This window comes from Ambystoma mexicanum, chromosome 4p (assembly GCF_040938575.1).
Source record: "Ambystoma mexicanum isolate Mex_15411 chromosome 4p, UKY_AmexF1_1, whole genome shotgun sequence".
Classification (NCBI taxonomy): domain Eukaryota; kingdom Metazoa; phylum Chordata; class Amphibia; order Caudata; family Ambystomatidae; genus Ambystoma; species Ambystoma mexicanum.
The window spans coordinates 1136270520-1136297322 of NC_090927.1; positions in this window are offsets into that span (position 1 = coordinate 1136270520).

Consider the following 26803-nt stretch of genomic DNA (forward strand, 5'->3'; position numbering starts at 1 on the left):
TGGATATGTATGCAAGGTGTATGCTGGTTAGTTTGTATGCTGAGATGGGGTGGGGAGTTCGGGTCTGTATGTGCATCTATGCATGGTATATGCTTGTTAGTCTGTCTGCTGAGATGGCGGTGGGGGGTTCCGGTCTGTATGGATATGTATGCATGGTGTATGCTTGTGAGTCTGTATGCTGGGGCGTGGGGGTTGGGTCTGTATGGGTATGTATGCATGGTGTATGCTCGTTAGTCTGTATGCTGGGGTGGGGGGTGTCGGGTATGTATGGGTACGTATGCATGGTTTATGCTTGTTAGTCTGTCTGCTGAGATGGGCGTGGGGGGGTTTGGGTCTGTATGGATATGTATGCATGGTGTATGCTCGTTAGTCTGTATGCTGGGGTGTGGGGTGTCGGGTATGTATGGGTACGTATGCATGGTGTATGCTTGTTAGTCTGTCTGTTGAGATGGGGTGGGGGGTTCAGGTCTATATGGGTATGTATGCATGGTGAATGCTTTTTAGCCTGTATGCTATGGTGGGGGGGTTTGGGTCGGTATGCGTATGTATGCATGGTGTATGCTTGTTAGGCTGTCTGCTGAGATGGGGGTGGGGGTTTGGGTCTGTATGGATATGTATGCATGGTGTATGCGTGTTATTCTGTATGCTGAGATGGGGTGGGGGTTTGGGTCTCTATGGGTATGTATGCATGGTGTATGCTTGTTAGGCTGTCTGCTGAGATGGGGTGGGGGCTTCGGGTATTTATGGATATGGTTGCATGGTGTATGCTTGTTAGTCTGTATACTGGGGTGGGGGTTTGGGTCTGTATGGGTATGTATGCATGGTGTAGGCTTGCTAGTCTGTCTGCTGAGATAGGGGTGGGGGTGTTCGGGTCTGTATGGATAAGCATGCATGATGTATGCTTGTTAGTCTGTATGCTAAGATGGGGATAGGGGGTTCAGATCTGTAAGGGTATTGTATGGGAGCGAGGGGTCCTCAGGCCCCATTGCATCGTACGCTCCTCAGTACAAGGCTTGGACCGCATGCCTCCGGTAGTGGTATTGCCCCTTGCCCTTATGTAAAGTTAACCACGGTTGACTGCTACATAGATGGGACTACTGAGCAGGACACTGGGCATCCATCTTTTGTGCCCCCTTTCGACTCCATCTTGGGTAAACAGGGCTCACTGCGATACAGAGACACACACACACAAGGCGTGCAGGCAGCTGGCTGGCCCCCTCCCTTGCACTCCCCCTGTGAAGGAAAGCTCTGCACTTCCATTCTCACGCTGAAGCTGGAGAAAGTTGCAACAATCAATATGCTACAGTTTTCTTCCTCTGAGATCACTTTTTGCCTGAAAACCGGCACGTGAACCAGGATGAGCTAAGCACTTTCTGCTCGATTCGTCCTCATAAACGTGCAAGCCACCCACCCCCATTTGAACAATTTATTGCCATCCTGACCCTGCACCCCCTCTAAGATATTTCTTTCAAGTGCCAGACCCTCGCCTGTGCTGCGAAACCCACCCAACACACCAACTAATAACCTTAAGCATTTTTATTATTATAAATGCTTCTACTTGCACTAATGAGTTTGAAACCTAGAAAGAGATGAGAAACATAGCCTGATTCTTTTACATGCACAATAAAGGTCAAGGCCTTCAATTAAATCCACGAATGACCCACTGTACTGACAATAATCATTGTGTGTAACTTATGTAGAAGTGTGACAAGTAGCATGAAATGTTTTAAATAATTTGTCATTTAGTATGTAACAATACTATTTTAGGTAGTGACCACAGTGACTGGACCCTGACCTGCATGGAGCGCAAGATGTTTGACGTCCGTCAGCTACTCAGCCAACCAGGAGGAAGAGATGCTACCCACACCTACAGCACCACACCATCTGGCCAATCGGGTCCATTTAGTATTTTTTGCTAGAGTTACTTTAACTAATATAAATGTTGGCACTGATGTAAATGGGGGAGAGTTTTTTGGGTTATTTCCTAGCTGGAGAAATAAACCATCCTTTGAACTCTTGCAGCCGGGTCTCAGTGCCTCTTTCCCCGACAAAGGGTTTTGTCTGCTATTTTATTTATTTTTCCCTCACACGTAGTAAGACGGGGAAAGGCACCTACATTTTTGGTGACCCCCTCAACATGATTTATAGAGGTGCCTTGAGGCCTGCGCTGCCCGGCAGCGAGATCCAGGGCGCCCCCGAGCAGAACCATCTCCTCCGAGGTTGACCAGACTGTGCACACAAAGAAGAAAGGGTCAAGGGTTCCTGGTTGACGAATACCCGATCGAAAAAGCTGCTCGCCAAGGCAGGCCACGGCTTGGTTGGGGGACGGACCTGAGCAAGGTCCGGCCGTGAGCGGCGACCCTCAGAGTACCTGACTGAACACGTGGAGTCCCGTTTGCAAAGACCCCAAAGGAAGGTAAGGGGAAATATGAGAAGAATGGAATTAGCAACAAAGGGAAGGTAGCCAGGAATAGGGTCTGCGTGAGTGACGGTGAGGCTTTTCTGATCTATCTTTTATATGGCCATTAGGTGTTGTAAGAAGTGAGAAGAAGAGAAGTGGTATCCTAGCCCGTAGGGGGTAGAAGGCGGCGCCGCGTAGCATTTGTCCCGACCAAGTGCAGAATAGAGATAAAGAGCAAAATAGTAGGGGTCTCGTGTAGGCTCGGAGTAGTTTTTAGAATATTCTTTTTCTGTGGAAGTAAGAAATCTTGAGACATAATAAAGGTGAAAGAGGTGGGGAGTGAATGCGAAATAGTAGGTAGTATAGGGAAGAAGAAAAAACAGGGACAGTAACGGGAATAGGGAAAGAGCAAACGCGCGCAGGCAATGCATGTGTATGTTGCATGATTATATGTTTGTTGGTCTGTTTTTATGTATATGTCTTTTTGAACACGCTAAAGCATTTTAATACAAGTAATTTGTGATTGATATAAGGTAAAGCAGAAGAAATAAACTGTGAAGGGTGATCAGGTAACACCTCTCAGAAAGCTAATGTGACAATTGTGAGCATTGATAAAAAACATATTATTTCTACATATTGTAACTGATATACCAAGTAAGAGGTGGGAAGAGATTCAAAGGTACTAGAATACACAAGAGAGGAAAAGAAACATCGCCATGGGGGGAGTAACACCACTGGCACATATTTGCCAGCACCTTCCACTTTATAGCGACAGGATACAGAAGTATCACGATCAGTGGATCACTGAGATAAAGGGAGACGGGGTTACACCAATTTGGCCAGAAGGAGGATCATTTGACAAAAGAGTGTTGGACCTAGTATCAACACATTTGCTAGCGCGATACAAAGGGAAACAGTTACAGAACCGGAGAGAAGTGTTAGATTTATGGCGAATGTTTGAGGAAGTTTCCCCCACGGCAGAGGTAGTTACAAGCCGAATGACAGAAAAGCAGAAAAACCCTGAAGAAGTAGGTGGGACACCAAAAGGGGAATGCTCCACAACTACAACCTAAAACAAAGTAACAAAAATCTATCCCTTAATGGCTAGGCAAGCGGTAGGGTTTAGTGAACCCCTGTATATACCACCGACCGCCACTGCCCAGAGCGGGGCAACAGCCCCCGAACCTCTACCATATGACAAAGGAGGCCTGTATGGCCCCACGAGTCCGCCTCCTGTGGATATAGCACGTTTAACAGGTGATTTGAACCGTCAGCTAGCACAAGCACAAATGGAAATAACACGGTTAAGAGCTTTATGTGACAAAGGGCAAATGCTGCCAGGGGGAGGGGAGGTACCCCCGCTGTCACTGGCAGATCTCACACCCCCGACAGGGGCAGCAAGCAATGCAACCCCATCAGCCTCGGTATCAGAGCAGTCTATAGTATCGCAAGGGACGTCATCACAGCAGAGGCAAGAACAAGAGTGGCAGTCAGGACAGTTCCTGTTCCAATTGAATAACAAGCCAGTGAGAATTATATGCCCAGATACACCGGAGAGACAACAAAGTGGAGACCAGGGTCAGAGACAAGGAAGTGAACCCAAGGAAAACTGGGAGGATAATAACAAGTTACAGTCAGAAATAGAAGAAATATGAGACGATTTAGATGACTACGAAGAGGCCGCTGCCACGGAGGGTTTCCCACTGCCAAACCACCGTTACCCAGACACACTATCGCCACCATTATGGCAAGGTAGATTAAGACAACGAACAGGGAGGATAGGAAACATATTGGTAAGTAAAGCGAAAAAAGGGAAGACAAGCAGAACGGGAAAGAAACAAAAACTACAAATGCCACTGATACATAAAGGAGCAGGTAGGCCAAATTGCATTCCGTGGGCCCAAATGGACAAAACCAACCTGTTAAAACTCCTCCCCCTGCTGACGGGAGGGGCAGGTTAGTGGATACATGTATTTGAGAAGAACACGGCAGACGTGCCGTTAGCTATAGGTGATGTAAAAAGTCTATTAGTTTCAGCAAATGGGGACCGAGCAGACACAATCTGGGAAAGGGCAGGGTTCCCGGGAGTAACAATGAGCTGTGACCGACACGATGGATCACCATTTAACAATGTTCGAGCACAAGTGTGGGATGCATTGCGGCGTGCATTTCCAGACATTCCAGATTTACATGCAGTGATGCAGTGTACAATGGAGGAGAACGAGGATCCTGCGCAATTCATTTTGCGAGTGCAAGATTTATGGAGAAGTGAAACTGGTACGGCATGGAATCAATCAACAGCTTTATTCTATTTTATCATTAAAAAGGGGTTGCCAAAAGAGGTGCAGAAGGCCTTGGACAAAATAGCTGGGATGGAAGCCAAAGGGTGGCCGGAAATTCAGAGCATAATTGTACACCACTGGAGGAGGATCAAAGAGAAGGAAAAGGAGGTCACGCAAAAGAGGCTGGCTGACGAAGCAAAATGAGTACAGACGAAATTAGTGAAGGTCGCCGCCATTACTGCCAGTGCAACAGCAGACAGAGGAAATGAAGGAGAAGAAAACGCGGGAGGAAGGCCCGTCGGGATAGCAGCGCAGTGGGTTGGAGAGGACCAAGGACAGTGGAACGGAGAGGAACAACCATGCCAAGGATCGTAGTGGCAGAACAGGCCGGCCTAAGGAAGAGGTGGGTACCGCGTACAAAGGGGAGGATACGGAGGAATGGGAAACAGAGGGTATGGTGGGCAAGGACCAAGGGGAGGACAACAGGCGTCGTGTTGGAATTGTGAAAGATGGAGACATTATTCACGAGATTGTAGAATGCGACCATCAGGGTATTTTCAACAGCAGCAACAACATCCCATGAACAATGAACAGGGGTGGGACTGCCCACACCCAGGTAGCCCTTGTGGAGCTCCAGTGGGGAGGGGGAGACAACAGGATCAATACTGCTATGACCCCCAAATGCAACAAAGACAGCCAGCCCCACAACAGCAGCAACAGCAGCAGCAGCCACAACAGCAAAACGCACTACAGCCCATGGCGAGACAAAACTCAGTAGGGAACATAAACAATAACCCTTTTGCAGCGGCCGCAAACGGTGCCCCTGCACCATACCACGGCGTAACGGTCGTGGGTGACAACGTTTTTTCAATGCCAGGTCAGCAAAGATACCAAGACTAGGACAGCCCACAGGGAGCACTTGCGTGTCCAGTCCTATCCACCACACAAAGTGCAAATGAGTAACCACTAGTGGTGGCAGAGATAGGAAACAAGCAGTTTAACTTTATGGTAGACTCTGGAGCAGAAAAATCATGCCTCACAGAAGGGCGGTTTCAGCTCTCGGGAAGAAATTTGGAGACGCAGGGGTTCTCTGGGGCTATTTTAAAAGTACCTTATACAAAAGATCTTGATGTAACAGTGGGGGGAAAAACAGTGCGTGCACCCTTATTGTATTAGGAAGACGCGACAATCAATTTAATGGGACGAGACCTACTCAGTAAGTTAAACATGACCATAGCCTTTTCTGAAAGAGGAATAGTGTGCTCGACGCCAGGGGTATGCCCCGTACGGGCACTCTTGCTAATAAGTACGATCACAAAGGAAGTTGCAGTAAGAGGGATTCCCATTGACATGGACATGTTCGTCTATGGAATACAGGTATTAGCTCAAGTAGTGCCTGAAATAACATAAAAAGAGTGGATAATACCAGCCGACTTCATATTCCGCCCAATCACACCAACAGATGTAGTGCCAGGCACAATTATGTCTATAGACATTGAGGCAGTTCAAGTTTCCAACAAACGCATTGTGGTCATAGGCCTGGACACGCAAGGACGCGAGTGGAGAAGTGTGCTATGCATAGAGCCAAACATAATGCTAAAAGATATTACTGATGAAGAATTGTTTACTGACTACGAAGGGGATGGAGAAATAATAATGGAAATAAGCATACCATGTGACATTATGATTCAATACAGAGAAATACACAACCCAATCATGGCTAACATAAAGGCCCCACTGACAATATTTGAAGAAGACATGGCCAGGGTAGCACCTGAAATTTGGACACGGGACCACACGATGTAGGATTGTTGCATCAGGTAACTCCCATAAAAATAAAACTGAAATCAGGTTCCCTCCCACCCAGAGTGAAACAATACCCAATATCCAAAGAAGCAGAGGAAGGTATTAGAGAAACAGTGAATGCACTCCTAAGCCAAGGTATCTTAGTGCCATCAACTTCCCCATGCAACACAGCAAATTTTCCGATTAAAAAAGCAAAAGGAGGGGCGTGGAGAATGGTCCAGGACCTCCGCCCACTCAATGACATCATCCAAAAAGAGTTCCCTTTAGTGCCTAACCCGTTATCAATATTGTGCAGTATACCAAAAGAGGCAACTTGCTTCACTGTCATTGATCTGAAAAATGCCTTTTTCTCTGTGCCACTCGCACCAGAGTCGCAGTACCTTACAGCTTTTATATTAGGAAACAGTAGATATGAACATCGCAGACTCCCACAGGGGTACTGCGAGAGCCCAAGCATTTTTAACAGAGTACTACGAGAAGACATTGGCAACATAGATGTAGGGAGCACCATAATACAGTACGTAGACGATTTACTCGTCTGCAGTAAAACAAAAGAAGAGTGTAGAGAAGACTCGATAACGCTGCCAAAGGATACAAGGTGGACAAAGGAAAGTAACAATACTGCCTTGCTGACGTTGTGTAGCTTGGCCAGCAAATATCTAAAGATGGAAAAAGAATATTACCAGACAGAGCAGCAGCCATTCGACACATTATCATACCAAAAACAGTGAAGGACATGCAGAAATTTCTTGGCATATGTAACTATTGCCGAGCGTGGATCCTCGATTACGCAGCATGCACACGGCCAATGCTACAAGCACTAAAAGAAGCACAAAAGAACAGAGTCCCAATAAAATGGACACAGGAGACAATTGCTCAATTCTCTCGATTAAAAGGCCTTATTTCAGACGCCTCAGTCCTTGCAAATCCAGATTATGAAAGGGAATTTTTCCTGTTTTCACACAGCAATGGAACATTAATGACAGCAGTATTGACACAAAAGACATCACTAGGCCACAAACCATTAGCGTACTACAGTGGAATATTAGACCCAGTAATGCAGGGACATTTCGCCATTGAGAAAAGTGCCACGATCGTAATGGGATGTTCAGTGACGCTATAGGCGAACATTCATTATTTGCTATCTTGGAAAGATCAAAATCTACCCTCACAACACAGAGAGCCTCTGCTTATGAAATAATAATATCAAGTCCAAATGTACATGTGGTCAGATGCAAGACAGTGAACCCAGCTACCTTCATTACAGAGCCATGCACAACTGAGGATTTACAGGAACACGATTGTAGCACATACGAGGGAGAGGGCGATGACATTCCCAAAGCAAGCGAAAACGCCCTTACAGAAGGAGAAATATATTTCATAGACGGGTCAGCATCCATAAATTCAGAGACAGGAGAGAAACATGTGGGGATGGCGGTAGTGCGCATGGAAGAAGACACATACAAAGTGATTGTGCAAAAACGCCTCCCCTCACATTACTCTGCACAAGCAGCCGAACTGACTGCGCTAATCAGCGTGTTACACACAGCCAAAGATTGTGCCGTGACCATATATTCAGATTCAGCTTATGTTACCACCACAGTTCACTCAGGGCTATCACGTTGGCTAAGGAGAGGGTTCAGAAGAGCAGACGGGTCCCCTGTACAACATGCCACATTGCTAAATGAACTAATAGAAGCTTTAGCAGAACCATCGGTAGTAGCGGTGGTTAAATGCCAAGCCCATACCCATAACACAGACGCCGTCTCATTGGGGAACGCAGCAGCCGACGCAGCAGCGAAAGAAGCCTCGTACTTCAATAAGATTCCAACATCAGAGTACATTGTAAAAACAACCACAGCAGAACAACCAGCAGATGCATACAATAACACACCCATAGCACAATTGATAGAACATCAGAGAAGGGCCCCACCGGACGAGCAGGAGTTGTGGGGCAAACAAGGGTGTAAACAATCAGCCACAGATCTCATTTGGAGACAGGAAACGACAGGCAAGGTAGTGATGCCTGTAGAATTATTAGAAGTAGCATTCCAACAACTGCATTTTCCAGCTCACGTTGCAAAACAACACATTGCCTCAGATATTCAAGAGGATTGGTTTGTTCCTAATCTACACGAATACTTAACTAAATTTGTGATTGAATGTACTACATGCCAAACTTACAATTCAGGAATGACATTGCGAACTCTGCGTGGCACTTTGCCACGCCCTACAGGTCCATTTAGAGAACTACATATCGATTACGTCGATATAGGAGAAAGATGTAACGGAGCAAGTTACTTGATTGTGGTGGTATGCCCTTTTTCACGGTGGGTGGAAGCGGGCCCCTGTCCCCATCCTGATGCAAAATGTGCTGCCAAGTTCCTTGTGCGGGAAGTATTCTCACGGTGGGGAATCTGTGACGTGATCCGTTCAGACAACGGCACGCACTTTGTAAATGACCTCTTCAAAGAAGTGACCTCCCTTCTCGGGGTGAAACACAAATTATGTTCGATTTATCATCCGATGGCCAATGGAGTTGTGGAGAGGATCAACGGGCTGCTCAAAAGCAATTTATCGAAATTATGCAGCACGTTGAAAAAAAATTGGGTATATTGTCTGCCCCTAGCATTGTTCCAACTCAGAAACCAACCATGCAAGGATCATTATTTAAGCCCGCATAAAATCGTGACGGGAAGGAGAATGCACACACAACTCTCCCCTATTAGGAGGGCGTCTGATGCACACAGGGCTGCAACAGTGCTGGGAGAAGAGTTTAAGGAATACCAAACACAGCTAACGCACGAAGTACGCAGCATAGCAAAACAAATTTTTCACCATTTACTGAAGATGTAGCAACAGACACCTCCATGCCGACAGCAGACAGACCGGAGGGGCCTTTAATGTCAGAGGAGCAAATTCTTGTCAGAAACTTTGTAAGAAGGTGGAATTCACCAAGATTTCATGGTGAATACACAGTGGTGTACAGCACCCCAACTGCAGTTAAGGTTACAGGGTTAAAGTACTGGGTGCACCTCTCAGACGTAAGAAGGGCACACAGTGTTACACCTCCCCAAAATGAAACTGACTGTGCGGATGCCATCACTGGCACAGGTTGACATGATGACAATTGCAACTTAGACAGGGAAAGTATAGGGGAAAAGCAAAGGTTTTATATATTTCTCTCTCTCTCTCTCTCTCTCTCTCTTTCTCTCTCTCTCTCTCTTTCTTTTTTTTTCATATAAATCGTGTTGTTTTTTCTATTTTTTTTCCTAATTTATTCCATGATGAAATGAAAAGGAATTGTTACATGCCTGAGTAAAGAAATGAAAAAGAATGAATAATTGCAATTATTTTTCTTCCATATAACTTAACGAATTTGTCTCGCCCACATAGGTTCAACATGAGCCAATGCGACGAAATGGCTGAGCAAGCTGAAATGTTAGATAGAAATAGGGATGCCACTAGGGCCAGTAGATTAAATAATTTGGAATGTGTTATAAAATATGCTGCAATATTATTTGCAATAATGATGTTTTATCTTATTTGGTATAATGTTGTTTTATATGTGGCAAATGAAATGAACAAAGGGGGAAGCAGAACTGATATGACAAAACCAGGGTCTAAACTAATATGGACTGAAGCAACGGCTATTTTGACGGACACTTATAACATTGAATTGAATGATAAAAATATAACATTGCCCCTTGTACAATTGCACGTAAACAAAACTGCTGTTCCATTGTTGAATAATACTGGAGCCAAGGAAATAGAGCTTGGCTGGAATGTAAATGATCATTACTATTGGTTAACTGATTCCATAAATACCAGCATGGGTACACACACTGCACCAGAAACAAATACTGAATACACACATGTCACAATGAACAACATAGATGAAGCATGGTCTAGAATATTCCCGCTGCAATATCCACTAGTTGGTACCCAATTAAAAAACAGAAGGAGGAGAAAAAGGGGGGTGGGAAAAAACGATATTTATCATAACTTGGGGCTAGATGAAATAGATGACCCCCGACACCCTGACCAATCAAACAAATGGTATTCAGACATGAGCACCGCCCCCGACACCCTGACCAATCAAACAAATGGTATTCAGTCACGAGCACCGCAGCAAAGCAAGCAAGTAACGAAAGTTGTTACGTGTGCTCACTTATTCCTCACGCAACTGGAACCCCAAAAATGTTAATCCCACAGGAAGTACCCTTGTCTGAGGCCCAATGTTTGATTCATTTGATGCTGTGTAGAGTAAAAAAGACATTTCAAGCACACACAGTCACTATGGAAAAATTGGAAAACGAACAAACTTGCACCAGCAGACAACAAGGAGTAATCTGCCTCCAGGATCCATTTTTCATTATAAAAGGCACAAGATATGCAGATGACAAGTGGCATGATGAAACAATTGAATGCAAAGCTCAGGGGCTTCGAGGGCTGCCAGATGAAACATACGAATGGGCAAATGAAACCTGCATCCCCATCTGGACACAGCATATCGTCAAGCTGACATGGGTCACACCCCTGGAGAGACCCATACAGATTCAAAAGGAAATACCGCACAAACTTTGCTTCCATGGAGAAGGGAAGGTGAACATGGGAACCGTGCGGCAGTGCAATAAGACTTTAATAATGCCAGTCATGAAAAAAGGCACTGCTGCATTAATGGACATATACTGGATCTGCGGCAAACAAGCTTACCTGCATCTCCCAGCATCCTGGAGGGACACTTGTGCCCTAGCCACACTTCACTCAGCACTAATGGTGATACCAGAGAGCCACGTCCAGATTACAGCAAGGCCTTCGGCTGACACATTGACAGCAGGCCAATAGACTGACACATCGGCAGCAGGGCAATCGGCTGAACCATCGACAGCGCCCGATGAGACAATCACAGAGCCCCCAGCATACAAACTATTGTCAGAAGAAACTTTGAAAACCAAGTTGTTACGAAGCAAAAGATCCAATTATATTTCGTCCAAATCGTCAGAACTCGTTGCTAAAATCCCACAACAGTATAAGCTTTTCTCATCTGCAGAAACATTTTTTGCATCGTTCCTAGCACCAGGCGTTCAAGCAAGGGCAAACACGAAATGGCTGCAGATAACACGCTGGGAGCTCATTCAGCTGGCCAACAACACTGAAGAAGGATTCAACATCACAAAAATAGAGCTCCGTGCACTGCGCCTGATGGCGATGCAAAACAGATATGTCTTAGATCTTATCACAGCGATGGACGTTGGTGTTTGAAAAAAAATTGGGGGGGCGTGTTGCACGTTCGTACCAACTTCCGATGCTGATAACGGGACACTGTCACATGTGATAACAGCAGTGCATAATTTAGGAGAAAGAATGAGAGCCGAAGGAGGAGTAGACAACAACGCATGGTTCAACGATCTGTTCAGCTGGATACCATCGTGGGTGAAAATCGCAGCAAAGATACTCATTCCCATCATAGTCTTTCTTCTCTTAATATTCTGTGTGTGCCAACTGGGACTAAGATGCTGTGAAAATAATATGCCTAATTCAGCAATGATGATGGTAACAGTGGGCCGACCGACAACGGTGGCTACCATGATAGATGCCCAAGTACAAACCGGAGAATACACCACACCACAGTATAGGATGACTGCAATCTATAGACAATATGGGGACGTGGTCGATAATCTACATTACATTACCATTAGAGAACCAAAAAATTTGCTGTGGTATAACGAGATATGGCTAGATTTAGATGGGGATGGTGGGATATACTTAATGGTCACCCAGAAGAATATGCAAGAAGGGGTAACAGCTTAAGAAGTGTGTGTAAAGCATGGATGCCAATAAAGGGTACACCTACTTGGGATGAGTCTGTGGCTGAAGCTGAGCGCTACCGAAGGGAGAACGGAAAGAACAAGATAAAGTAGTTTGTTACTTTAGATGTAACGAAAGGGGGGAATGTATGGGAGCGAGGGGTCCTCAGGCCCCCTCGCATCGTACGCTCCTCAGTACAAGGCTTGGACCGCGTGCCTCCGGTAGTGGTATTGCCCCTTGCCCTTATGTAAAGTTAATCACGGTTGACTGCTACATAGATAGTACAACTGAGCAGGACACGGGGCATCCATCTTTTGTGCCCCCTTTCGACTCCATCTTGGGTAAACAGGCCTCACTGCGATAGCACAGCAATGCTCAGCTCCCCTTTCCACCGCAGCAGCCAAGGACAGAGACACACACACACAAGGCGCGCAAGCAGCTGGCTGGCCCCCACTCTTGCACTCCCCCTGCGAAGGAAAGCTCTGCGCTTCCATTCTCACGCTGAAGCTGGAGAAAGTTGCAACAATCAATATGATACAGTTTTCTTCCTCTGAGATCACTGTTTGCCTGAAAACCGGCATGTGAACCAGGATGAGCTAAGCACTTTCTGCTCGACTCGTCCTCATAAACTTGCAAGCCACCCACCCCCATTAGAACAATTTATTGCCATCCTGACCCTGCACCCCCTGTAAGATATTTCTTTCAAGTGCCAGACCCTCGCCTGTGCTGCGAAACCCACCCAACACACCCACTACTAACCTTAAGCATTTTTATTATTATAAATGCTTTCACTTGCACTAATGAGTTTGAAACCTAGAAAGAGATGCGAAACATAGCCTGATTCTTTTACATGCACAATAAAGGTCAAGGCGTTCAATTAATGCCACAAATGACCCAATTGTACTGACAATAATCATTGTGTGTAACTTATGTAGAAATGTGACAAGTAGCATAAAATGTTTTAAATAATTTGTCATTTAGTATGTAACAATACTAGCTTAGGTAGTGACCACAGTGACCGGACCCTGACCTGCATGGAGCGCAAGATGTTTGACGTCCGTCAGCTACTCAGCCAACCATGAGGAAGAGATGCTACCCACACCTACAACACCACAACGTCTGGCCAATCGGGTCCATTTAGTATTTTTTGTTAGAGTTACTTTAACTAATATAAATGTTGGCACTGATATAAATGGGGGAAAGTTTTTTGGGTTTTTTCCTAGCTGGAGAAATAAACCATCCTTTCAACTCTTGCAGCCGGGTCTCAGTGCCTCTTTCCCCAACAAGGGGTTTTGTCTGCTATTTTTTTTCCCTCACACGTAGTAAGACGGGGAAAGGCACCTACAGTATGTATGCATGGTGCATGCTTGTTAGTCTGTCTGCTGAGACGGGGGTGGGGTGTTTGAGTCTGTATGGGTATGCATGCATGGAGTATGCGTGTTAGTCTGTATGCTGGGGTGGGGGTTTCGGGTCTGTATGGGTATGTATGAATGGTGTATGCTTGTTAGTCTGTCTTCTGAGATGGGGTGGGTGGTTGGGGTCTTTATGGATATTTATGCATTGTGGATGCTTGTTAGTCTGTCTGTTGAGATGGGATGGGGGTTTGGGTCTGTATGGATAGGTATGCATGGTGTATGTTTGTTAGTCCGTCTGCTGAGATTGGGCGGTGGCGGTTTGGGTTTGTATGGATATGTATGCATGGCGTTTGCTTGTTAGTCTGTATGTTAAAATGGGGGTGGAGCTTCGGGTCTGTATGGGTATGTATGCATGGTGTATTCTTGCTAGTCTCTGCTGAGATGGGGGTGGAGTTTTTGGGTCTGTATGGATATGTATGCATGGTGAATGCTGTTTAGATTGTATGCTGAGATGGGGTCGGGAGTTCGGGTCTGTATGGGTATATATGCATGGTGTATGCTTCTTAGTCTGTATGCTGGGGTGGGGGTTCGGGTCTGCATGGTTATGTATGCATGGTGTATGCTTGTTAGTCTGTCTGCTGAGATGGGGTGGGGGGTTCAGGTCTGTATCGATATGTATGCATGGTGTATGCTTGTTAGTCTGTATGCTGGGGTGGGGTGCTTGGATCTGTATCGGTATGTATGCATGGTGTATGCTTGTTAGCCTGTATGCTGGGGTGGGGGGGTCGGGTCTGTATGGGTATGTATGATTGATGTATGCTTGTTAGTCTGTCTGCTGAGATGGCGTGGGGGTGTTCCGGTCTGTATGGCTATGTTATGCTTGTTAATCTGTCTGCTGAGATGGGGTTAGGGGTTGCATGGTGTCTGCTTGTTAGTCTGTCTGCTGAGATGGTGTGGGGGCTTCGGGTCTCTATGGATATGTATGCATGGTGTATGCTTGTTAGTCTGTCTGCTGAGATGAGGTGGGTGTTTGGGTCTGTATGGATATGCATGCATGCTGTATGCGTGTTAGTCTGTATGCTGAGTTCGGGCGGTTTGGGTCTGTGTGAGTATGTATGCATGGTGCATGCTTGCTAGTCTCTCTGCTGAGATGGGGTGGGGAGTTCGGGTCTGTATGGATATGTTTGCATGGTGTATGCTTGTTAGTCTGTCTGCTGAGATGGGGTGGAGGGTCGGCTCTGTATGAATATGTATGCATGGTGTATGCTTGTTAGTCTGTATGCTGGGGTGAGGGGTGGGTCTCTATGTGTATGTATGCATGGTTTATGCTTGTTAGTCTGCCTGCTGAGATGGGGGTGTTCGGGTCTCTATGGATATGTATGCATGGTGTATGCTTGTTAGTCTGTATGCTGAGATGGGGTGGGGAATTCGGGTCTGTATGGGTATGTACGCATGGTGTATGCTTGTTATTATGTCTATTGAGATGGGGTGGAGGGTCAGCTCTGTATGAATATGTATGCATGGTGTATGCTTGTTAGTCTGTATGCTGGGGTGAGGGGTGGGTCTCTATGTGTATGTATGCATGGTTTATGCTTGTTAGTCTGCCTGCTGAGATGGGGGTGTTCAGGTCTTTATGGGTATGTATGCATGGTGTATGCTTGCTAGTCTCTCTGCTGAGATGGTGGTGGGAGGGTTCGGGTCTGTATGGATATGTATGCATGGTGTATGCTTGTTAGTCTGTGGGCTGAGATGGGGTGAGGAGTTCGGGTCTGTATGGGTATTAATGCATGGTGTATGCTTGTTAGTCTGTCTGCTGAGACGGGGTGGGGGTTCTGTTCATTATGGATATGTATGCATGGTGTATGCTTGTAAGTCTGTACGCTGGGTTGGGGGGGCCGGGTCTGTATGGGTATGTATGCATGGTGTCTGCTTGTTAGTCTGTCTGCTGAGATGGGGGTGGGGTGGTTCGGGTCTTTATTTATATGTATGCATGGTGTATGCTTGTTAGTCTGTCTGCTGAGATGGGTTCGGGGGTTCGGGTCTGTATGGATATTTATGCATGGTGTATGCTTGTTAGTCTGTATGCTGTGGTGGGGGTGCAGGTCTGTATGGGTATGCATGCATGGTTTATGCTTGTTAGTCTGCCTGCCGAGATTGGGCTGGGGGTTTGGGTCTGTATGGATATGTATGCATGGTTTATGCTTTTTAGTCTGTTTGCTAAGATGGGGTGGGGGTTCGGGTCTGTATGGGTATGTATGCATGGTGTATGCTTCTTAGTCTGTCTGCTGAGATGGGCGTGTGGTGTTTTCATGTCTGTATGGATAGACCTCTCTCACACTATACAGATGTCTCAAACGTGGCAGGGCCTCTGTGCCCAAATTGCATTGTCTGTTCTCCAAACTGCATTGATAGGCCTCTCTCCCACTATACAGGTGTCTCAAACTTAGCAGGGCCTCTTTGACCAAATTGCAGTGTCTGATCTCCAAACTGCATTGTTAGGCCTCTCTCCCACTATACATGTATCTCACACTTAACAGGGCCTCTGTGCCCAAATTGCACTGGTAATCTCCAAACTGCATTGATAGGCCTCTCTCCCACTATACAGGTATCTCAAATCTAGCTCACTCGCAAATGTAGCTAACTCTCAAGTCACCAGTGAATTACGGTGGGGGGTCACTCTGACTAGGGTCTCTCGCATCACAAGGCGAAAGTCCAAGCTGCGCCCGTCCAAGCCACCCTCCAGCCAGCAGATACCCTTCCCAACCCACACAGCCTGCTCACCACAGTGAGGCGTGCTCAGGGAGACGGACAGTAAAGAGAGCCACCGATAACACCCAACTTAAAAACCCTTACCACCCCCCTTCCCTTCCTAGGACAGCGACTGAATGAGTCACCAACTCCAGCTGGAATACCACCTACAGACAGAGCCCAAACTAGTAATGGACACCCCCCCACCCGCCACTACACCACAAAACCACAAGACAACCAGACTAAAGCAGGACCAACTAGACGTCACCAAACAAAGACTAAACAACTCCCATTCTTACAAAGCCGCGCAAACGACCCATTCCAAGGAAAAGTCTAAGAGATGAAAGAACAAACACTCCAGAACAGCAACTTAGAACAACAACCATAGACTGGACCCCCACAGACAGGAACACAAACCGAAGCAACTCTGAGAAAAGAGAAAACTCCCTCTACCTAACCCCGTACCTCACAGACATCTGGCCACCATGCCAATCCAACCCAACATTAGAAGCAGCAACATTAAACAACCTAACACAAGCAAGTAGAAGTAGGATGACCAACACAAACAACAAACAAACGACCGAGGCAATAACCCCCTACATCACCAAAGCAAGAGGAACTTCCAATCAATAACCACAACTCCCGGAAGACGAACCCGATGAAAACATAAAAAACCCAAGACCCAAACCAAAACCCAAGACAAAACCTTGAAAAACTCTTCGAAGACACTGACACCCCGAATCCCAATGCCCAACAAGTGCCCAACAAGTGACCGACCAGGAAGGAAACCTCAACACCGAGCAGAAGATGACCTCGACAAGCCCAAACCAAACAACACCTCCAAACTTCACTGCAACGCAAGATCCATGTCAAAACACTCAACAGAGATTTTCGGCCTACTCGACGACAACAGCATTGACATTCTGTTCATCACAGAAACATGGCTGGATGACAACTACAAAATCACACTCCAAAGCTACCTTCCAACTGACTTCAAATCCCTACAAATAAACAGAAAAAACAAAAAAGGAGGAGACATTGCTATAGCATTCAAAGAACACATGAAAATAAAAACTGACGAACCACTCAACATCCTCAACTGCGAAACCTTGGTAATACACCTAACAGCGAGCCCAAAAACCAACATCACATTCATCCTGGTATACAGACCGCCAACATATGATGCAACATACATCGATAACTTCATAGAAGCCGTCAACAACTTAGCCATCAACCACAAACACCTAATCATCCTCGGGGACTTCAACATCTGGTTTGAAGACAGCTGACCAACTCCCAAAACTCACTAATTGAACAAATCAGCACCATGAAACTACGACAACTAGTCAAAGGAGCAACGCACTTGGCAGGACACACCTTAGACGCAATTTTCGCCAAAGAAAAACTCATCACCACAGCACCGCCGATACAAATACTGTGGAGCGACCATCTCATCATCCCATTCGTGATCACTCTGCCTACCCAAGCCTACATCCAACATCCAAAACTCACAACCACCACCAAACGAAACGGGAAACACGTCAAAGAAAGCAACCTATTCGAACAACTGGAATTAACTAAACCCTCAACTACAGAACTGGAGCTAGCGGACCTAGACGGGAAAGCATAGATACTTCACAAGTGGATCGCGGATACAATAGACAAGATCGCCCCTGAAAAACCGTTCACCCCATCAAAAAAAAGAGCAATGGCAAAATGGTTCACCCCACTATTAAACGACATGAAAAAGGAAAACAAAAAGATGGAATTGGAATGGAGGAAAGAATTCAACCCAGGGGAAAAAAAACACTGTACCAGAAACAAATCCGCGCATACAAGAAGGAAATTCAAAAGGCAAAGAGAAGACATTACGATGACAGAATCTATAATGCCAGCAACACACAAAAAGAAATGTTTAGCATCATTGAAGAAATGAGAAACCCACCAAGCTGCGATAACAACCCAACCCCCTCAGAAAATATATGCAACGACCTGGTAGACCACTTCAAAAAAAAAATCAATGACATCCGACAAACCATACAAAAGCGACCAACCAACCACAACATACAACCCAATGAACCTAACACGGAACCACAGCACAAACTCCAAAGCTTTCCTGAAATATCAGCAGAGGCATTCGCAATGCTGGTAAAACAAAGCAATAAAGGGGGATCACCCATGGACCTCTGTCCCCCAGATATCTATAAATCAATACTCTCTCAAGGATTGCCAGCAGAACACTACAGAAACCTTCTAAATCTATCACTAGCAACATGGACTGTACCGAAGATCTTCAAATCAGCATACTTCAAGCCACTTTTGAAAAACACAAGTGGTGACATAGATGACCTTTCCAACTACAGGCCGATCTCTAACATCCCCTACCCAGCAAGCAAAACTTCTAGAAACCTACATATATAAACTAACCCAAGAACACGTAGAAAAACACCACCTGCTGGACAAAGCTCAAATCGGCTTCAGGCCAGCGAGAGGAACGGAAACAGCACTACTATCCATCTGGGACGACCTCAAAACTAACGCAGACTCAAACACTACCTCAGCCCTTATTCTGCTCGACCTCTCCGCAGCCTTTGACACAGTTAGCCACGACACCCGACCAAAAGACTAGAAGACATAGGCATATCAGACTCAGCACTACGCTGGACCAAATCATTCCTAGCCGACAGAACAGAAACCGTATGGATAAAACCTTTCAAATCCACTCCACGAGTTAACGACTGTGGAGTGCCACAAGGATCCTCACTATCTCCACTATATTTCAACATCTATCAGACTCTGATCATCAGAATCTTCAAAAAATACAACATTACATGTTACAACTATGCAGATGACACTCAGATTATCTACAAAATCAAAAACACTGATGCCGACCATTCAACCCTAACCGACTGTCTAAAAGAAGTCTTCAACTGGATGGATTCCAACAACCTGAAAATCAACCCACGAAAGACAGAAATCATGATCGTATCCAAAGACCAAGAGAACGAAACCACCATCCCATGGCCTACGGAAATGGGAAATGCACCAATACCATCGAAGGTAGTATAAAATCTGTGAGTCCTCATGGACAACACCCTAATCCTGAAACCACAAATAAATGCAACAATGAAGAAATGCTTTTTCCTCCTCCCTACGGCAAGAATAATTCTACCTTTCCTCTCCTTCATGCACAAAACACTCACTATCATCGGCCTAATCATGTCAAAAATCGACTATGCAAACAGCTTCTACCTCGGAATACCAGAATACCTCCTGAAGAAACTGCAACAGATCCAAAATGCAGCAGCAAGACTACTCCTCAAACTATCCAGAAGAGACCACATCACTCCAGCCCTAAAAACACTACACTGGCTCCCAGTACAACATTGCATCACCTTCAAAACAATGTGCATAACGCACAGGGCAATCAGCGGACAAGGAGCAGAATTCCTACAAAAGAAAATAGTCTACAAACCAACGAGACCCTTCCGATCAAGCAACGAAATCCTTCGGAACTCAAACCATACCTTAAGAAAAAACTTGGAGGCACCTCCTTCTACCACTTAGCCGCAAAAACCTGGAACAACATCCCAAAAGAAATAAGAAACACTGAAGAGCACCTAAAATTCAGGAAATCACTAAAAACCTGGCTCTTCAACACCACAGACTAAATCTGGAAACCAAAACCGGAAAAAAGGATGACTAAACCGGAAAGGACACGGGCATCCCCAACCCGAGAGGGTAACTCTCACGGCACCTGGATGGGTGATACCGGATAGACTGGAACACAGGCGGCACGCACGGAGACTGAATCAACTACCCCGGATAATACAACCAACACCTTCGCTCGCCCCTTAGTTACCGCCAGCTACCACAGTGTCGTGGAATTGTTGCGATATTGGCAATTACCACACTAGATGAGAGGTTGACATTGGCAGGTGCACTGGCCACAGGAGTATGAAGGGAGGACAATGGGAGCTATGAGAGAGCATGTTAGAAGTGGGGGCCAGAGGAGTAAGGAACCTTGTATGCCAGTCGGACCCAGATCAGGACAGAGCCGCATCAGAGGAGACTACGCACGCCGAGCGCCTCAATTCAGGATAGAGACGCAAACTAACCAACCCTCCTAACAATTTCCCTTTCTGCATACACCTCTCAAACTCCAAACCAAACACAACCAAAACCTACAGTACAACAAACCGCACAAGCTTCACTACATTGCAACAACAAAACAAAACACACATAGTTTTGCACAACAGTACACGACGACTACCGGCCGCAAACACCCCAGGCCCAGCCAACGGACCCACCGGGCTGAAGCCGCCAACAGCAAATCACTGCGCTCTTGCACTTTTCCTGCTTCCCCCCACTAACTCAACCTCCCCTCCTCTTTCAGAGCCACCAGAGCGCCAGGGGACCACTCTGGTGGTGATAGTGTGCGGTACAAATGTCTTTAACATTAAACAACAAAAAAGTGAGGAATCTATTTTTTGGTACTAATGTCGAAGAACTCTGCGCCCTTTTTATCTTTTGTGTTCATACAGTTAAGGTCGCATGTGTAATTAGGGTAACTGTGGAGTCCTATGATTCCTCTACTCCACTAGGAAAAGACCATAACGGAAAGTGTTACCCTTATGTGTTGCTCATGCGCCCAAGTTGTTTTTACTCCATACAGATGGAGAAAGAAATAAGGTACCACACAAGATTTGTGTTTTGATTCACCAATATTTATATAGAAAACTGTTGCCCTTTAGTGATGACACGTGTTTCAACGTAACCAACGTTTTTCTCAAATCAGGGCCAATGTAACCGTCCTCTTAAATGTTCTCAAAAGCTTGAATCCAGTCATGGGTTAAATCCCGTGTCCCTCTATTTCCTCAAAGTCGTCCCTTTCAGTCCTTGTGAACAGTTTTCTATATAAATATTGGTGAATCAAAACACAAATCTTGTGTGGTACCTTATTTCTTTCTCCATCTGTATGGAGTAAAAACAACTTGGGCGCATGAGCAACACATAAGGGTAACACTTTCCGTTATGGTCTTTAACATTAACATTAACATGAAAGGTGGGGTTAAGTGAAGCAGTTTGGCAGGTTGTTATTGTCACTGCCACCTTTGAATACTCTCTGGATACTTTGGGATTTTGTGTGCAGTGTTCACTTCATTTGGATGCTCTTGTACCTTTAATTGTCCACAAAAAACTGTGGATGCCAAGCCCCTCCCACGTCCCGCGCCTTCAAAAACAGGAAACCCCATGAAGCGGAGCGAAGTAGGGTTAAGTGAAGCAGTTTGGATGGGGCGCGCTATACAATCCTCTTTACTGCACCCTATTTTCGCTTATGACAAGCGAATTAGCAGACTTGCCATTGTCTGCCTTGACCCCCGCCAAACTGCCATTACGCCCTGCAAACGATCTACAAACTACTGAAAAGAATCGTGAGTTCGATCATTTAATCTGCGAAGTATAAATTGTAACATAAGCTCCGTGGGGAAACTACGAGTTTCACCCTTTGATCTCCATGGAGTTGTTTCTGTTTAGTGTGGACTGCTGGGCTCATTGTGCACTGGTGCGAATCAACTTATTGAATACAAAGTGTGAACCACTGACATTATGAAAACACATCAAACGAAATACGTCAGTACAGAAATAATGGCTGATAAGAATCCCAGTAGATGCATAGCCCCTTTAACCTTTGCCCAGGCACCAAAAACAAGCTTGTATTTCTCTGAGGAAGAACCGTTATTGAGTTTAGACAATCTTTCTAAAAGGAATTCAACACATAACCTACAAACTGATTCTCAACCGACCATATTAAATAAACCTACACTACGTGAAACGGATGTATCAGAAATGGGAAAGTCACTTGCAACAAATATGCAAGATGGCTGTGAGAATATCTCAGAAATAGATCCTGTGGATGAAGTCTTTATTCTATCAGTAGATTTGCATGATGATAACACCATAAATAAGGAAAGTGGAAATGACGACTTAGCCGAAAATGATACAAAGCCCCAATCAACGGGATGTGACCTTTATGATGTGCAAGCGACCCAAATTGTGAATAATTTGGTGAGAGATAACCATCAAAGATCTCCGAAGAATTCTGAAATAGCAGGACAATTAGTGAAAGACTTGACTCTACTGGCAGAAAAAATATCAGCACAGAAAAGACAAAGTCTGGCCAGTATAGAGAATAGGCCAGCTGAATTGGAAGGTAGCATTTCCTTAAACCACTCACTAAGATCCCTGCAACCTAATATGAGACCAAAAAATATGGAGTCGGATATAAATTTGGAGGAAACTGTACATCCGACAAACAGCTTAAATCAAGACCACTTCCTGGATAACTCAATGAGGCAACCTTGCAATACAATCCAGCCTAGTTCTTCAATAATTGAAGATTTGAACATCTCTAGTAGTGACTCTGACTCAAGCCTAGTGTCAGACTGTTCGCCTTCACCACCCTGCACCTCACCTGTTGCTTCCTTTTGTCTGTCCTTAGTGTGCTTGGAATGCTTTCGGAGAGACTTGGTTTCTTCCTTGGTAGGCCTTTCTCTGGACTTCCTGTCATGTAAATAGGGCCTGGCTCCCTCAGAGGCCACTTCGACAGGAAGTGGAACCTGTCTTGGGGGGCACCGAGGAGCCAAGCCCCTGCGACAGGGAAAAAGCCGATGGACGACAAAAAACCCTGTGGAATCTTCAGGAGGTAGAACTTGGAAGTAGCTACTTCAGTGGCTGGGACTGGATGATTGTAATCCGAAGTTAAGTACAGGTAAGCAGCGGTTATGGAAAGTCCATTCCGTGTAGCAACAGCGAAGAAGGAATGAAGCGGAGGAAGAGGAAAACTGGATCCAATCCGTGTAGTAGTTGCTGGGTTCAGGGGCGAGGAGAAAGTATAGAGGGAGACGGGAGGTAAAAAGAAGAAGAGGAGGATGATACGGAACGGAGAGAAGTTCCGTCTCGAAACAAAGCTGTAAAGAATGAAAGGGTAAGTTTAGTAAAAGTCCCTACTTACCAGAGAATGTCAGATCCACGAAGGGCACAGGGAGGAACACAAAGACTCGCGAGGAAGGCGGACTAGAGCCGCGAGTTGGAGCGGCAAAGAGCCGAAAGTGAAAGGAAAAGGCGGAGAGTACGAAACGGCAGAGAGCCGCGAATGAGCAAAGGGTGTAGGCTAGCAAGGACAGGCGGGTAGGAAATGAACTGCAGACGGCACAGGAAAAGCCAAACGGGGGTTTAGCCGGAGCGCTAGTATCGAAGAGACAAACACAGATACAACGCACAGGAAAGTGGGTGGGGCTTGCTTAAATGACAATGTCAGCCATCTTGGATGACGGCTAGCCAGCTACCTGAAGGTTCTCCGTGACAATACCTTCCACTTACGCCACAGCTTCCAGGGACGGATCCTGACAGTATAACCTCTCTCCCTCCGGACCCCCCTGGCTTTCCCGGGTATCTCAGATGAAACCTTCTCAACAACCTCGGGGCATGAAGATGGTGTCTGAGTTCCCAAGTTCTTTCTTCCGTGGAGTAACCCTTCCAATGGAGCAGATATTGAAGACTACCTCGGCGATAACGTGAATCCACCAAGTATTCCACCTCATACTCCTGTAGTTCTTCTGTGGTCGGTGTCTTGGTCTTCTGAGTCTTACGTAAAAAGGGATCCTCCTTGTATTCCTTGAGTAGCGATGTGTGGAACCCTGGGTGTACTCTCTGAAGGTTCTTAGGCAGGCGTACTTCGTAGGCTACCGGATTTATTTGTCTCACTATGGGATAGGGACCCAGATATCGTGGAGCAAACTTGCCAGTATGTATCCATTTAGGTAGGTACCTTGTAGATAACCAGACCTCTTGTCCGGACTTCCATTCTGGATTGGGCCTTCGGCTTCTGTAGGCCACTTCTTCTGTCCTTGTTGGCTGTCATCTAGTGCTTCTCTGGCCATATTATGTACCTTCTTTAGTTCTGATAATCGGTCATCTATGGCAGGAGATTTGGTAGGTTGCATTCCGGATCAAGGCATCTGTTGTGGATGGTACCCATACGTGCAATAGAAAGGATTCATTTGAATGGAAGTGTGAAAGTTGTTATTATAAGCGAACTCAGCCTGTGCAAGGAAGGAAGACCACTTCTCCTGTCTGTTGCTACAAAAGCATCTCAAGTATTGCTCCAGTCCAGCATTGAGTCTCTCTGTCTGACCATTGCTCTGGGGTGAAAGCCGGAAGACAGTGCTCGGTTAATCCATAATTGTTGACATAATGAAGTCCAGAACTTTGAGGTAAATTGAGTACCTCTATCAGAGACTATGGTTCGGGGTAGTCCATGAAGGCATATCACTTCTCGGAGAAAGACAGAAGCCGTCTTTGGAGCAGACGGGAGACCTTCTAGTGCTGAAAAATGAGCCAACTTACTGCACATATCGATGGTTACCATGATTGCAGTCATTCCCTCAGATTCTGGTAGGTCAACAATGAAATCTGTAGACATGTGTTCCCAAGGTCGGGTCGGTAAAGTAGGTTGCTGCAGTTTGCCCAATGGTTTGCCCATTTGGTACTTGTTTGCGGCACAGATAGGACAAGATGATACGTATCTCTCCACGTCCTTGTGGAGTTCGGCCCACCAGAACCTTCGGCTTATGAGATCCTGGGTCTTCTTGATACCAGGGTGTCCAGCGAGAGGGGCATCATGACACCATGAGAGGATCTGTTCCTGAAGCTTCTTAGAAGGGAGAAACAACCCGGTACCATGGTAGTACAAACCATCGTTGGCCAGATTAACGGTGGTTGGGATGGTAGGTAGTAAACTGTATTGGGTGGTAAGTTCTTGCCAAAAGGATGTGACACCTGCCATGATCTTCAGGTTGGGAAATAAGAGATTGTGATCTTGGTTATGGTTAGCTTCCTCTCCCTGACATCTAGAGAGGGCATCTGCCATCCTGTTTTCTGATCCGGGCAAGTAGGAGATGTTGAAGTCATAATGCGAGAAGAAATATGCCCATCGGGCATGTCGGGCATTGGTGCACTCCATCTGCTGTAACACTCGGAGGTTACGGTGATCTGTTCGTACCTGGAACGGGTGAGCTGCTCCTTGAAGCAAGTTTCTCCACTCTTGGCATGCCAATTTAATTGCCAGTAGTTCTCTTTCTAGAACTGAGTAGTTGCGTTCACTCTTGGTCAGAGTCTTGGAATAATACGCTACTGGATGCGTGAGGCCGTCTTCCGCCACTTGCAGGAGAATGGCTCCTACCGCTCCTCCAGAGGCGTCTGTTTCCACTTTAAAAGGTCTTGCTTGATCAGGTTGCATCAATATGGGAGTGGAGGTAAATAGTTCCTTGAGCCGTAAGAAGGCTCTTCTCTGTTCTGGTCCAAAGGAGTATTTAACTCCGTTCTTAAGGAGACCTGTAATGGGTAACATTAAGTTGGAGAAATTAGGGATGAATTGACGGTAGAAATTAGCCAGACCTAAGAAAGTCTGAACCTCCTTAACACTTCTTGGCTCCTTCCAGTCTAGAACTGCCTTTATCTTCCCAGGTTCCATCTTGATTCCTTCTTTCGAGAGGATATAACCCAGATAAGAGACTGATGTCACTTCGAATTGGCACTTCTCTGGTTTAACCATGAGTTGATTTGCTCGGAGTCGATGTAACACTCTTCTGACCTGTTCACGATGGTCCTGTAGCTCTTGAGTTTATATTAGAATGTCGTCCAGGTAAATGACTACCGACACAAACAACATGTCCGAGAAGATCTTGTCAATGAATCTCTGGAAGACAGCGGGAGCCTTCAGAAGGCCGAAGGGCATCACCCTGTATTCGTATAACCCAAACGGAGTCCGAAACGCGGTCTTCCATTCGTCACCTCTCCTCACTCTGAGGAGGTGATAGGCTCCTCTGAGGTCCAGTTTGGTAAAGTATGAAGCCCCTCTGACAGCTTCTAGGATGTCTCTTATAAGCGGCATGGGATAGCGATCTCGAATGGTGATCCGATTCAACCCTCTGTAGTCGATACAGGGTCATAGTTCTGTGGTGTCCATCTTTGGAATGAAAAACAACGAAGCTCCCCCTGATGATCTTGATTCCTGAATTAGTCCGTTCTGCAGATTGTCATCCAGATACTTTCTTAGAGCCTGTTTTTCGGAAAGGGACAGGGGATACATCCTGCCGAATGGGACGACAGACTCCGGGGTGAGTTCTATGGCACAGTCCTCTGGCCTATGAGGAGGTAAGAGTTTGGGTGTAGTGTCTTCGAACACCTAGGCATAATCCTGGTACTGACGAGGAACAGATGAGATCACCTTGAGGAGAGGGGGTCCCTTCTCCTTGTCTTCTTCCTTGTCTTGAAGGATTGTTGTGCAGTTGTGTTCACAGTAGGAAGAATCAAAATAAGGGCAGTTGGAAGTCCAA